Below are 12445 nucleotides of genomic sequence, written 5' to 3'. Positions count from 1 at the left end.
TAAGGTGGACTCATTCCTTGTTCTTATTTATCTGTTTTTCGATTTTTATGCTTCATGTTTATTTATGTTTTGTGTCTCTACTTCATGATCATTAGTGTTTAGTAACTATGTCTTAAAGTTATGAATAATTCCATTAATCCTTCACCTCTCTTAAATGAAAAATGTTTTAATTCAAAAGAACAAGAAGTACATGAATTTTGAATTTATCCTTGAATTTAGTTTAATTATATTGATGTGGTGACAATACTTTTTATTTTCTGAATGAATGCTTAAACAGTGCATATTTTTTATCTTGTTGTTTATGAATGTTAAAACTGTTGGCTCTTGAAAGAATGATGAACAAAGAGAAATGTTATTGATGATCTGAAAAATCATAAAATTGATTCTTGAAGCAAGAAAAAGCAGTGAAAAAGCAAAAGCTTGTGAAAAAAAAAGTGGCGAATAAAAATAGAAAGAAAAAGAAAAAGCAAGCAGAAAAAGCCAATGGCCCTTAAAATCAAAAGGCAAGGGTAAAAAGGATCCAAGGCTTTGAGCATCAATGGATAGGAGGGCCCAAGGAAATTAAATCCAGGCCTAAGCGGATAAATCAAGCTGTCCCTAACCATGTGCTTGTGTTATGAAGGTCCAAGTGAAAAGCTTGAGACTGAGTGGTTAAAGTCGTGATCCAAAGCAAAAAGAGTGTGCTTAAGAGCTCTGGACACCTCTAACTGGGGACTCTAGCAAAGCTGAGTCACAATCTGAAAAGGTTCACCCAGTCATGTGTCTGTGGCATTTATGTATCCGATGGTAATACTGGAAAACAAAGTGCTTAGGGCCACGGCCAAGACTCATAAGTAGCTGTGTTCAAGAATCAACATACTTAACTAGGAGAATCAATAACACTATCTAAAATTCTAAGTTCCTAGAGAAGCCAATCATTCTAAACTTCAAAGGAAAAAGTGAGATGCCAAAACTGTTCAGAAGCAAAAAGCTACAAGTCCCGCTCATCTAATTATAATTAATATTCATTGATATTCTGGAATTTATAGTATATTCTCTTCTTTTTATCCTATTTGATTTTCAGTTACTTGGGGACAAGCAACAATTTAAGTTTGGTGTTGTGATGAGCGGATAATTTATACGCTTTTTGGCATTGTTTTTAGTAAGTTCAAGCTACTTTTAGGGATGTTTTCATTAGTTTTTATGTTAAATTCATATTTCTGGATCTTACTATGAGTTTGTGTGTTTTTCTGTGATTTCAAGTAATTTCTGGCTGAAATTGAGGGACTTGAGCAAAACTCTGATAAGGAGGCTGACAAAAGGACTGCTGATGCTGTTGGAATCTGACCTCCCTGCACTCGAAATGGATTTTCTGGAGCTACAGAACTTCCAATGGTGCGCTCTCAACGGCGTTGGAAAGTAGACATCCAGAGCTTTCCATCAATATATAATAGTTCATACTTTATTCGGGAATTGACGACGCAAACTGGCGCTCAACACCAGTTCCATGTTGCTGTCTGGAGTAAAACGCCAGAAACACGTCACGACCCGGAGTTGAATGTCCAAAACACGTTACAACTTGGCGTTCAACTCCAAGAGAAGCCTCAGCTCGTGGATAGATCAAGCTCAGCCCAAACATACACCAAGTGGGCCCCGGAAGTGAATTTATGCATCAATTACTTACCTCTGTAAACCCTAGTAGCTAGTTTAGTATAAATAGAACATTTTACTATTGTATTCAGTATCTTTTGGCAATTCGGTCTTTCACTTATGTATTTTCAACTGTGGAGTTTCTACACACCATAGATTAAGGGTGTGGAGCTCTGCTGTACCTCAAGTTTTAATGCAATTACTACTGTTTCTATTCAATTCTCTTTATTCCTATTCTAAGATATTCGTTGCACTTCAACTTGATGAATGTGATGATCCGTGACACTCATCATCATTCTCACCCATGAACGCACGTGATTGACAACCACTTCCGTTCTTCCTTAGGCCGGGCGCATATCTCTTAGATTCCCCAATCAGAATATTCGTGGTATAAGCTAGAATTGATGGCGGCATTCATGGGAATCTGGAAAGTCTAACCTTGTCTGTGGTATTCCGAGTAGGATTCCGGGATTGAATGACCGTGATGAGCTTCAAACTCCTGAAGGCTGGGCGTTAGTGACAGACGCAAAAGAATCCAGGGATTCTATTCCAACCTGATTGAGAACCGACAGATGATTAGTCGTGCTGTGACAAAGCATTTGGACCTTTTTCACTGAGAGGATGGGATGTAGCCATTGACAACGGTGATGCCCTACATACAGCTTGCAATAGAAAGGAGTGATGAGAAGGAAGAAGGAAGAAGTAGGAAAGCAGAGATTCAGGAGGAGCACAGCATCTCCATACGCCTATCTGAAATTCCCACCATTAATTTACATAAGTATTTCTATCTTAGTTTATTTATCTTTATTTTCTATTTATTCCATTAATCAAATTTAAACCAATAATCCAATTATACTTGAATCCGCCTGACTGAGATTTACAAGGTGACCATAGCTTGCTTCATACCAACAATCTCTGTGGGATCAACCCTTACTCACGTAAGGTATTACTTGGACGACCCAGTACACTTGCTGGTTAGTTGAACGGAGTTGTGTCCACACATAGCAAAGAGCCATAATAATTATTCCATACAACAACAAAGAGTACTACATTGATGTGATCACAATTTCCTCCACCAAGTGCAGACTGCAGAGTAATCAAAGGATATAGAAAGAATAAATGTTAATTAAAGAAGCTTATATTAATTGTTACCACTCTTTGATAATTAATGAGCTACACAATAATTTCTGTTTGGTTGTCAATGGCCTCTCTAATTTTTTTCATTGTAGCTCGATCAGTTTCAGGTCCTTGCAGAAATCTAAAATCAACCAAATAGAATCAAGATTAAAATAAGCATCACTATGATCATAGAAACATTTATACATATAATAATTGAAGCCTGTGGAAAAGTTAGAAACAATTGCAATAAACACCTTTTTTATCTCAGCTATATCTATCATATTCCTTTTTAAGTTTCTGTTTATCTTTTATCCTATTCAAAACTGGTGACTTGGAATCTCATCCATATTACTAAGTTTTAGAATTCATTATCATCATTTAACTATCCTTCCTTGTTTTACTCACTCTTTTATCTAACCGTGACACATCGTTGCAAATGTTTTTATAGTAAGATTCTTAATCTTTTCTCAAAGGCGGGAAAAGGATTAATGAGTCTTATCTTTTTTTTCAGCGTCATAGTTAACTAAATTATTTTGGTAACTCATAAGTGAAAATTTATATTCAAATAAGAGTAATAATAATGACATAGACATTATATTTAAGCATTTTGTTAAAATTAATTTTTATATGTTAAAATATGTATTTACAAGTAAATAGTAAAGTATATTTAGATCATTTTACCTGATATTTGGAACCATTTATCAAAAGTTTCAGCAGAGCTAAAAATTTCAGGCAGAAGAAAATTGAGAAGGGCCCAGAGTTCATAAAGATTGTTCTGCAATCACAAAATAAGAAACCACAGTAAATATCCAACTTGTTAGATGATGCATGTTACGAGGGAAAGTGAACTAGAATAAGAGTTTTAAAAGTTACACCAGTCTATGAACAGATAATGCTGCGGAGAGGTACAAAAAATAAACAAAAACACAAAACAGCAGTTCTACCAAGTTAACCCAAATTATGAGTACAAATGCATTGAAAATAAGCTTCTCTTAGCAAGCAACAAATTTCCTGCAAGAATTTATATACAAGACCTAGTTAACTCAAGATACATTAACTATCCTGTTTTCAAAAATCAGCAATTTGGAACAATAAATGAACCACACCACCTTTTGCATTTTCACTCTCCAAAAGCTTTATAAGAAGGTTCCTACCAACTTGCAACACTCCAGTTTTCGCCAAAGTGGATGGATCATCATGGCTTTGCTCACCTTCCTGATTATCATCACCGTCAGTATAAACTGAAAATGCAGCTCTTCTGCCAACAGCCAAATCCAATGCTCGCATCCTTAGCTCCACTGACAGAGCTGCATCTTTAGTTGTCATTCCAGAAACCAAAGGGCACATGTCCGAAAGTATAACAGAAAACCCTTTTTGCTGAAAAGTCAACAGCCAAAACTTGATTATATTACATTTAGGAATGGTGATTATTGAGCAAAACCACCACCAAAAATTTGGAACCCTAATTCCATAAAATGTTTGTTCAGCATTTTGCCACAACAAAGTCAGTCCATTTTCTTTTATTTGGTAAGTTTCAAGTAAGAGAGGGTACCTGTGGAGAGCCAAGCACCCGGAGCACAGCCGAGGTCCAATACGGATGAGCCAGCCTTGATGAGCTTGTGCTGCTTCTGTATCTGTACCAGCTGTTAACTCAAAGTTAGTTAGTTAGTTAGTTAGAAGAAGAAGAAGAAACAGAAGTTTCGAGAACCTTGAAGGCAGAGCGAGCAACATAGCCAAGGCGCTGAGCTTCCATGTAGAAGAAATCAGGTGCCCCCCGCCGCCCCTCCCCCCATCTCGATCCCTTTTCAAGGTTCAATGAAACTTGCACATTTTCTTTTCAGGCTAATGTTTAAAAGAATTTAATTTACAAATACATCCAATTACATGCCACAGTAAAAATAATTATTTTTTATATTATCTTTAAAAAAACGAATGTATTACATCTGTTAATGTATTAAATTCACCTCTTATCTTCTAATTAGGTGGCCTTAAACCTCGTTTTAGTTTTTACTCTCAAGAAAATAAACCAAACAGAACAAGTGCTAGAATATGACTAGAAAAAGATCAACAATAAAAGGAATCAACAGCACTTTTCTATTTCTTTGCTATGCTGTCATGTTCATTGGACAGTTCTACTTACATTCAAGAAATTTTTGGTTGTAACTGTTCACCTCTTGAAGACCCATTGCTTTGAGAAACAGGATCTCTTGAAGTTATTTTTGGTTGTAACTGTTCACCTCCTCAGCTTGCAATCTGATGCTCGAACTCTTCTACAACCTTGCTTAAAATAGATTCAACCAACTGTTCCATGAAGAGAAAAATATTACTTAGAAGCTTGTAGGCTCAAACGCACTCTCGATAGTACTGAAGTAGTGGAAGACTAGTGATTGGACTATGCTCCAACTCTTTGGTTCTGAATGAGAAGATTGGACTATGCTCCAACTCACTTTGAGCCTTCTCAGATTAAAGGGTTAAAAATTGATTACTAACTCCTCCAATCCTTTTACCATTGCTTCAGAGCTTATAGAAGATAAGAATTAAAGGGTTAAAAATTGATTAAGTATGTCTTCAAGACTTGGGAGAGACAAGGAGGGCCAGCTTTACCTGGGAACTAATATAATTCAGTGAACCCTGATGAACAAGCTGCAAAATACATAAGCCAACAACACAGAAACTAATACAGATTAAATATTAAACTAAACCTTATTTACCAGAATAACAATTCTGAAACATAAAATAGAACTCTATAAGGGTTATGCAATTGAAATATTAACCTGAGTATTTTGACCCCACCAACTTGATCTCGTCTCACAGATCCATCGCCAGTTCTAGCAGATCCTGAGTATTCCTTCTGTATCAATCGAATCAAATTGATGTAACAGACGTAGTCAAGTCACCAAGAGAACCCCACTGCTCAGCCACCCTTTTATATATTATATTGGAAGTCTGAACCCTCTCTAACATACATATTATGCACTGTCATGCTCTGCAACATTCACAATCTCAATTACTATCAACATAATCTCATAATTAGCATATAATTAGAGACATGAAACCCTAACCTTGAGTAGAGGCGTTACAGATCCATCGTTAAGAGTGAAGATATCAGAAATTTAGAAGCAAATTTAGAAGCATAGTGTCAACAAGATCTTGAGCTGTAACACTGAATAACAAGCAAATGATTATCAAACAATGAAAGTTGTAAATAATTATCAAACAAATAGCTCAAATTGAATTACAAATTACTTGAACAAAGTAGAACAGAACAGATTCAACATTCGTCCAAGCAAATGATTCAAACAAAAGCTTCGATTGCAGAAAAAATTCATCAAAATCAGAGTAAATCCGCAGATTCAAACGAAGCACAAAAATAGAGTATGATAAACCTAAAACTGGCACAGAAAAATTGAGCCCTAAGGTTTATCATGAAGAACAGAATCACAAAATCAGGATTTATATACCTGAAATTTGAGATGGTTACAAGAAGAACTGAGAGAGCTAGTTGAGATTAGATGGAACAGGTGCCAGAGGGAGCAGATGCGATGAGAGCGTCGGCAGAGAGAGCCCTGCGACGAGAGCGGCGGCGGGGGGATCTCGTAGGACGCAAGGGATGACAGAGAGATTGTGCGATGCAAGCAGCGGCGGCAGTGGCAACGGCCACGGCGGAAGAAGCAGAAGTAGCAGCCACGGAGAGAAAAGTAACTCGTGCCAGGGAGAGAGGAAGAAGCTCGTGTTTGATCTATGAATGGAGCTCGAAACACAGTTTGAACGGAGCTGCCACGGAGAGAGAAGAGGGTATAGGTTAGGTCTAAATTAAAATTTTCAGACAGAAAATTTTAAATTACAGACGGATTTTTCCGTCTGTAATAATTTAATAAAACGCGTGTTTTATCTACTTAATTACAGACGGAAAATCCATCTGTAACCATTCCACGGAAAAAAAATTAATTTTTCCAACAGAATTATAGATGGATTCTCTTTTTCGTCTATAATTTATGCTAATCTATTTTTTTTTGTTTTCCGACAAAAAAATCCCTCTGAAATTTCGTCTGTATTTCAGTGGGATAAAATTCGTCGGAAATATCCGTCTGTAATAACTAATTTTCTAGTAGTGAGAAAACTACATCTAAAACCTAAAATTGTGAATGAATAGTTGTATGAATGATTCCCCTACTCTGCAGCCTCTAATCTGTGTTTTCTGCAGTTGCAATACGTCGCGCATGTCGCGCGTACGCGCCAGGTGCGCGTGCGCGCCAATAGAATTTTTACCAATGTGCGCGTGCGCGTCAAGTGCGCGTGCGCGTCATCTAGCTGCATGGACACTATAAGAAATTATATATCGTTGCAAAGCCCTAGATGTTAGCTTTCCAACGCAACTGTAACCACCTCATTTTGATCTTTGTAGCTCATGTTATGATTGATTGAGTGTGAAGAGGTCAGGGTTGACAGCATTAGCAATTCCTTCAATTTCTTGTATTCCTTCCAGTTTTGCATGCTTCCTTTCCATCCTCTAAGCTATTCTTGTGATGTAATCTCTGAAAACACTTAACACACATATCATGGCATCAAATGGTAGTAAGAGAGGATTAAAATTAGCTAAATTAAAACCAAAGAATCATGATTTCAATCATAGCACAAAATCAGGAAGGAAAATGTAAAACATGCAATTTCTATGAAAAAGTGAGATTAGTGGATAAAATCCACTCAATTAAGCACAAGATGTACCACAAAATAGTGGTGAATCAATTCTCTACTTCTAAATTAACACAGATTAATAAATTTCTTTCAATTATTGGAAGAAGTTGATCGTTTCAAACCTATGTAGCATGGACACTTCCCTGAGTTGCAGTGTTCGCGTGTCGGACACATTTCGAACACGACACCCACCGACACTCGTCCGACATGCATGTCTGTTGTGTCAAACCGTGTCTTAAAAAATAAAAATTTTTCTTCGGACACGCTTGGACACACCTAAATACAATCACGTGTCAGCGTGTCTAGTTTTATTCTTAACATATATATTCTTGAAATAAATTTAGAAATAGTATATATTATTATTTATTAAAACAAAAAATATTTTAAATACTTAATATAATTAAAATAAGACATTAAGAATAATTAAAAAATTAATTTATATTTTAATATCAATAAAATATCATTACGGTTTATTTAAAAATACTTTACATTTTATATGTATGCATGTCCTCGTGTCTTATAAAATTTTAAAATTTAGGTGTCGTGTCCCGTATCTGTGTCAGTGTCCATGCATCATAGTTTCAAACAAGAATATACTTCAATGGTTCTCTTTGAAGAAACAAATAAATTGAGAGATAAAGCCATTGTGGAATCTGAAGCCATAAGACTCTCAAGCTATCTGTTGCACTATCAAGTCCTTTTTGTAGGTTTTCATTGGAAGATATAGAAAGTAAATAGGTTGAATATTGTAAATTATTAAGAATTTCTACACTTGGTTGAGTTTTGAATTTGTACTGTTTAGTTAAAACAAACACATCTTTTTCTTTTTTATGAATATTGATTCCAAAGCTTTTGATAAATTCTTTTGCCATATTAAACTTTAATGAACATGTTTCTACTGTATTGTAATCCTATTAATTTGAATGAATCTAGGTTCACACTTATTATATTGAATATATTGAAGAAACAATAGCACCATCAAAATTTGTTCAAATTGACATCGAAAACTATTTACCATGACACAATTGCAAAAATAATTTGAAAAACCAAAAGTGACTATTGAATGAACACCATAGCACTTAAAATAATACAACCTGGCACCGCAAATGGAACAACACAACACAATTCAGAAAGTACACCTCTTTTTCATTACAAAAGAAAAACATTACATGAATAACACCGAAATTCTCGTTTTTAACACCAAAATCCATTCAACTAAATACCAAAAAAGCTATCTTGTTGCCTTGAATATCTGAATTGATAGTTCATAATTTGTCCATGATAAAGGCTAGAATTTGACTGCATCATTGATCCACTATCTAAAAAGTTCAATTACAAAAAATAAATAATATATTTGCACAAGTATTAACATGCACAAACACAATTTTACCTAATCAAAGCATATCAATTTTATCTCACTTAGAGCTTTCTTTTTCTTTTTCTTTGATGCATTTTCAATTTATTTTTTAGCATTTTATCTCAATCTATTTTTTGGACGTCCTCTTGTTTTCAAATGTGGTGTGCTTTGAAGGTCATTAATATCATCCAAGAAAGCATCTTCATGCGATAACAAATATTTTTCTTTACTTTTGGCTTTATATTCTTGGATTTCAATCATCACATTATCATAAGTATGGTGTAGAATCACAATCAACTCCTTAGATTCTAATGCAAATTCCTAAATATTATGTGAAGGAAACACCAAATCATCAAACTTCCTACTTCTTGGCTCTAATAAAGGATTATCATGGCTGCTCTTGATATGTGTGTGCCTCCTCTTTATATTCATATTATAATGTTTTGGTGCCACTTTATCTACTCACTCAAAGCTTAACACACTCAAAGAATGACGACACAATATACCTTTTGACTTAAATAATAAGCATTAATATTTTACTTCACGTGATATTGCGTCATATGTAACTACAAATTTATTGAATGTTGAGTTTGAAACTTGTTCTACAACTTTATATGCTGTAAACTTTAGAGCGAACTCCGTTGATCTTGTGATACAATTCACCTTTTCTCTAAATTGTTCTTGAACTTTCCTAAACGTCACATGAGTATACACAAACTACAATTAAGCTTCTATTGATGATTTTGTTGCACAAGATATAACAGTATGAACTACAACATCAAATTCTATCTCTTTTTGCTTTTTACTCTCTAGGCAATTCACTACAATAGAAGCATGAAATTGCGGCAGTTTATATAGGGATTTGCAGCGGTTTTAAACCGCCACGAAATGCAATTCCAGCGGTTCGTCAAGCGTCGCCTATTAGAGGGTGGTAATATGATTTTGCGGCGGTTCTAATGAACCGCTGGCACAACCACAACAAAACCAAGAAATAACGGCACAAGATGTAGAGGCAGTTTAAAATCGCTGCTATCTGTCCATCATTAATTTCGACACAATTTTTCTGACAGTTTGAAACCACTGCTAGTTAACGGCTGTTTTTTTTTTAATGTATTTGGCAGCGGTTAGAAACCGCCGCTATCTTTATCATGTTTTTTTAAATTTCTTACGGCTATTTTACAATCGCCGCAATCTTCCAGTTAAATGGACGCAAAAATATTGCATTGTACATTAGCAATCAACGCTCTTTTTAATTTGAATGTACTAGGTTTTTCCTTTTGTCTTTTTTTTGTTATTTTTGGAACATTTCTTAATATTAGTAGGGTAAATTATATTATACCTTTGAAAAAATAAATTCCTGGGTAAACGGCATTAGCAAAACTATTAATAAAATTCATATAATTATCCAAATATCAATAAAGTATCAATCCTAAGATCTACTTTCTAATCTGTCCCTCCAACGAATTCATCCATGCGACAATGTCTGATGGCAGCTTTCCACCTTGCCCTTGAAGCAGACATATCAGAGCACTCTCTATTGCTTGCATCCTTATCTTCCCAGCTGCTACTTCATCCTCCATTGCCTGTCTTTTTGTCTTCTCGGCTGCTACTTCATCCTTCACTGCCTTTCTTTTTAATTTGTTAGCCACCATCTCTGCTTGTACTTCAAGCAGCACCCTTTGGGTCTCCTCCCTTTAAGCTCCATTGCTCGGCTGATGGAAATTCATACCGAAGACTTGACTAGAAGTCTATCCCAAACCCCTGCCATGCACTCTACCCGAGTGTTCCTTTTCGAGAGCTTAAGCAAGCGAATCATTATGAGACAACAGTTTAGAGGATTCATCACGTTGTTCAATAGCCTCAATTGTTTCCTACAAACATAGATAAGCAAACATAAGCATTTATTAGCTAGTTGCTAACTGCATAGACTTCCAATACAATTTTAAAAAATAAAAACTACGAGAAACTACTTTGCAATTCTCAACACATTACTTAGACCAATAGTCCGAGCTGCATCATGGATATAGGAGCCATTAGGTCTTTTGCGCGTTAAGAGAAACAACTCTCCTCTACCAACTCTCCTCCCTTGTCATTCCGACTGTAACAATAATGATGACAAAGTGAATATATAGACGAAGAGATGGTTCAAAAACATTCTCAAAAATAGATTACCTCTTCTTCTCCGAGTCTTGCGAAGCTTTTCGAGCTGCCAATGTGGGTGTAAAGCTGCGTTGATTGATTCTCAGTATTTTTCTTACACTTCTCCTGTCATGACATCAAATGCATTGGAGTTACTAGACACTAGTAACTGACTAACTCAATGTTACATAAATAGAATTTTTATGTTATGAAATAAAAATATATTACCTTTGTCTTTTTACTATTGCGATAATCGAGGTACCATCTCCAATGGTCCGCAGTGATCCTGGTGGCCGGTGTTTAATATTTTCTTCAAGAGTCCGTTCTGAGTCATAACAGTCATTGTATAACTTGTTTCTCGTTTCCTTCCAAGCCCTTCCTAGCAATTTTAAAATTATATGCTTGGTAATTCCTCCACTATCTTCATCAAAATGGAACATTTCTTACAAAAGTAAAATTAAATTGTCAGTAGGATTCAAATTATGAGTCCGGAATGGTACTAAAATATAGGTTTTTACCTTTACACATTCATTATAGACCTTGTCCTTGGTGCGAACCTTTCTCCAGTTCTTCTCGCAGATTGGGAATTTGGTGCAGTCAGATCCTAGTAGTCTGAGAATGCCACTCAGTATACCAGCTTCATACCCAACTGGTTGCAGTTCACTGTTGAACCTGTGTACAATCTTTCTTCCATTAGGTGGCTTCATAGCTTCCTTCACACTCAAGCTGACCTGTTTGATTATGCCATCGAATTCTGTAAATCATAGTTATTCTGTGTGAGTAGCTATTGTGGCCAAGATGCAATGAAATCATAGGAAAATAACTGAATGGAAAATCCTATTAAATAAATTCTTGTATACCAATTATTTTAACATTCCAATATTCAGTGGTCTTACGTCCCTTGCACTTCTAAGCCTCCGATGCAGCAAATAGGTTGTCAACATGTTGCTCAAAAGAATCTTCCTCATTTGCCTTTGGGTCTATGTCTTTGGCGTTCGGCTCCGAGTTTTGAACATCGTTCGTGCAAGCCTATGGAGCAGGCAGTGGTTCGCTATAGGGAGGACGAAAGGGATAGGATGCGGGGGCACTGGTGGACGAAATTGTGATCACTACAACTCAAATAATCCCCGGTAATGAATCCAAAAACTTGGTGTTCACTACCATGGCATAAACACAACTTCGCACAACTAACCAGCAAGTGTACTGGGTCGTCCAAGTAATAAACCTTACGCGAGTAAGGGTCGATCCCACAGAGATTGTTGGTATGAAGCAAGCTATGGTCACCTTGTAAATCTTAGTCAGGCAAACTCAAATGGGTATGGATGATGTATGAATAAAACATAAAGATAAAGATAGAGATACTTATGCAATTCATTGGTGGGAATTTCAGATAAGCGTATGGAGATGCTGTGTTCCTTCCGTCTCTCTGCTTTCTTACTGTCTTCATCCAATCCTTCTTACTCCTTTCCATGGCAAGCTGTATGTAGGGTTTCACTGTTGTCAGTG

General features: G+C 35.9%; 1 long non-coding RNA gene across 1 annotated transcript; it reads right to left on the bottom strand.

Moving 5' to 3' along the window:
• Nucleotides 1–4215: 4215 nt before the first annotated feature.
• Nucleotides 4216–6512, bottom strand: LOC112710781 (uncharacterized). The gene is made up of 6 exons (XR_003811863.2): nucleotides 6210–6512; nucleotides 5811–5911; nucleotides 5523–5734; nucleotides 5353–5391; nucleotides 4457–5049; nucleotides 4216–4391 (listed from the first exon to the last, which is right to left on the bottom strand). It is a non-coding gene; the product is annotated as an uncharacterized lncRNA (long non-coding RNA).
• Between the last annotated feature and the right edge of the window lie 5933 nt (nucleotides 6513–12445).

The sequence above is a fragment of the Arachis hypogaea genome, chromosome 9, assembly GCF_003086295.3.
Source record: "Arachis hypogaea cultivar Tifrunner chromosome 9, arahy.Tifrunner.gnm2.J5K5, whole genome shotgun sequence".
Classification (NCBI taxonomy): domain Eukaryota; kingdom Viridiplantae; phylum Streptophyta; class Magnoliopsida; order Fabales; family Fabaceae; genus Arachis; species Arachis hypogaea.
This window is presented reverse-complemented; position numbering and strand designations above follow the sequence as displayed.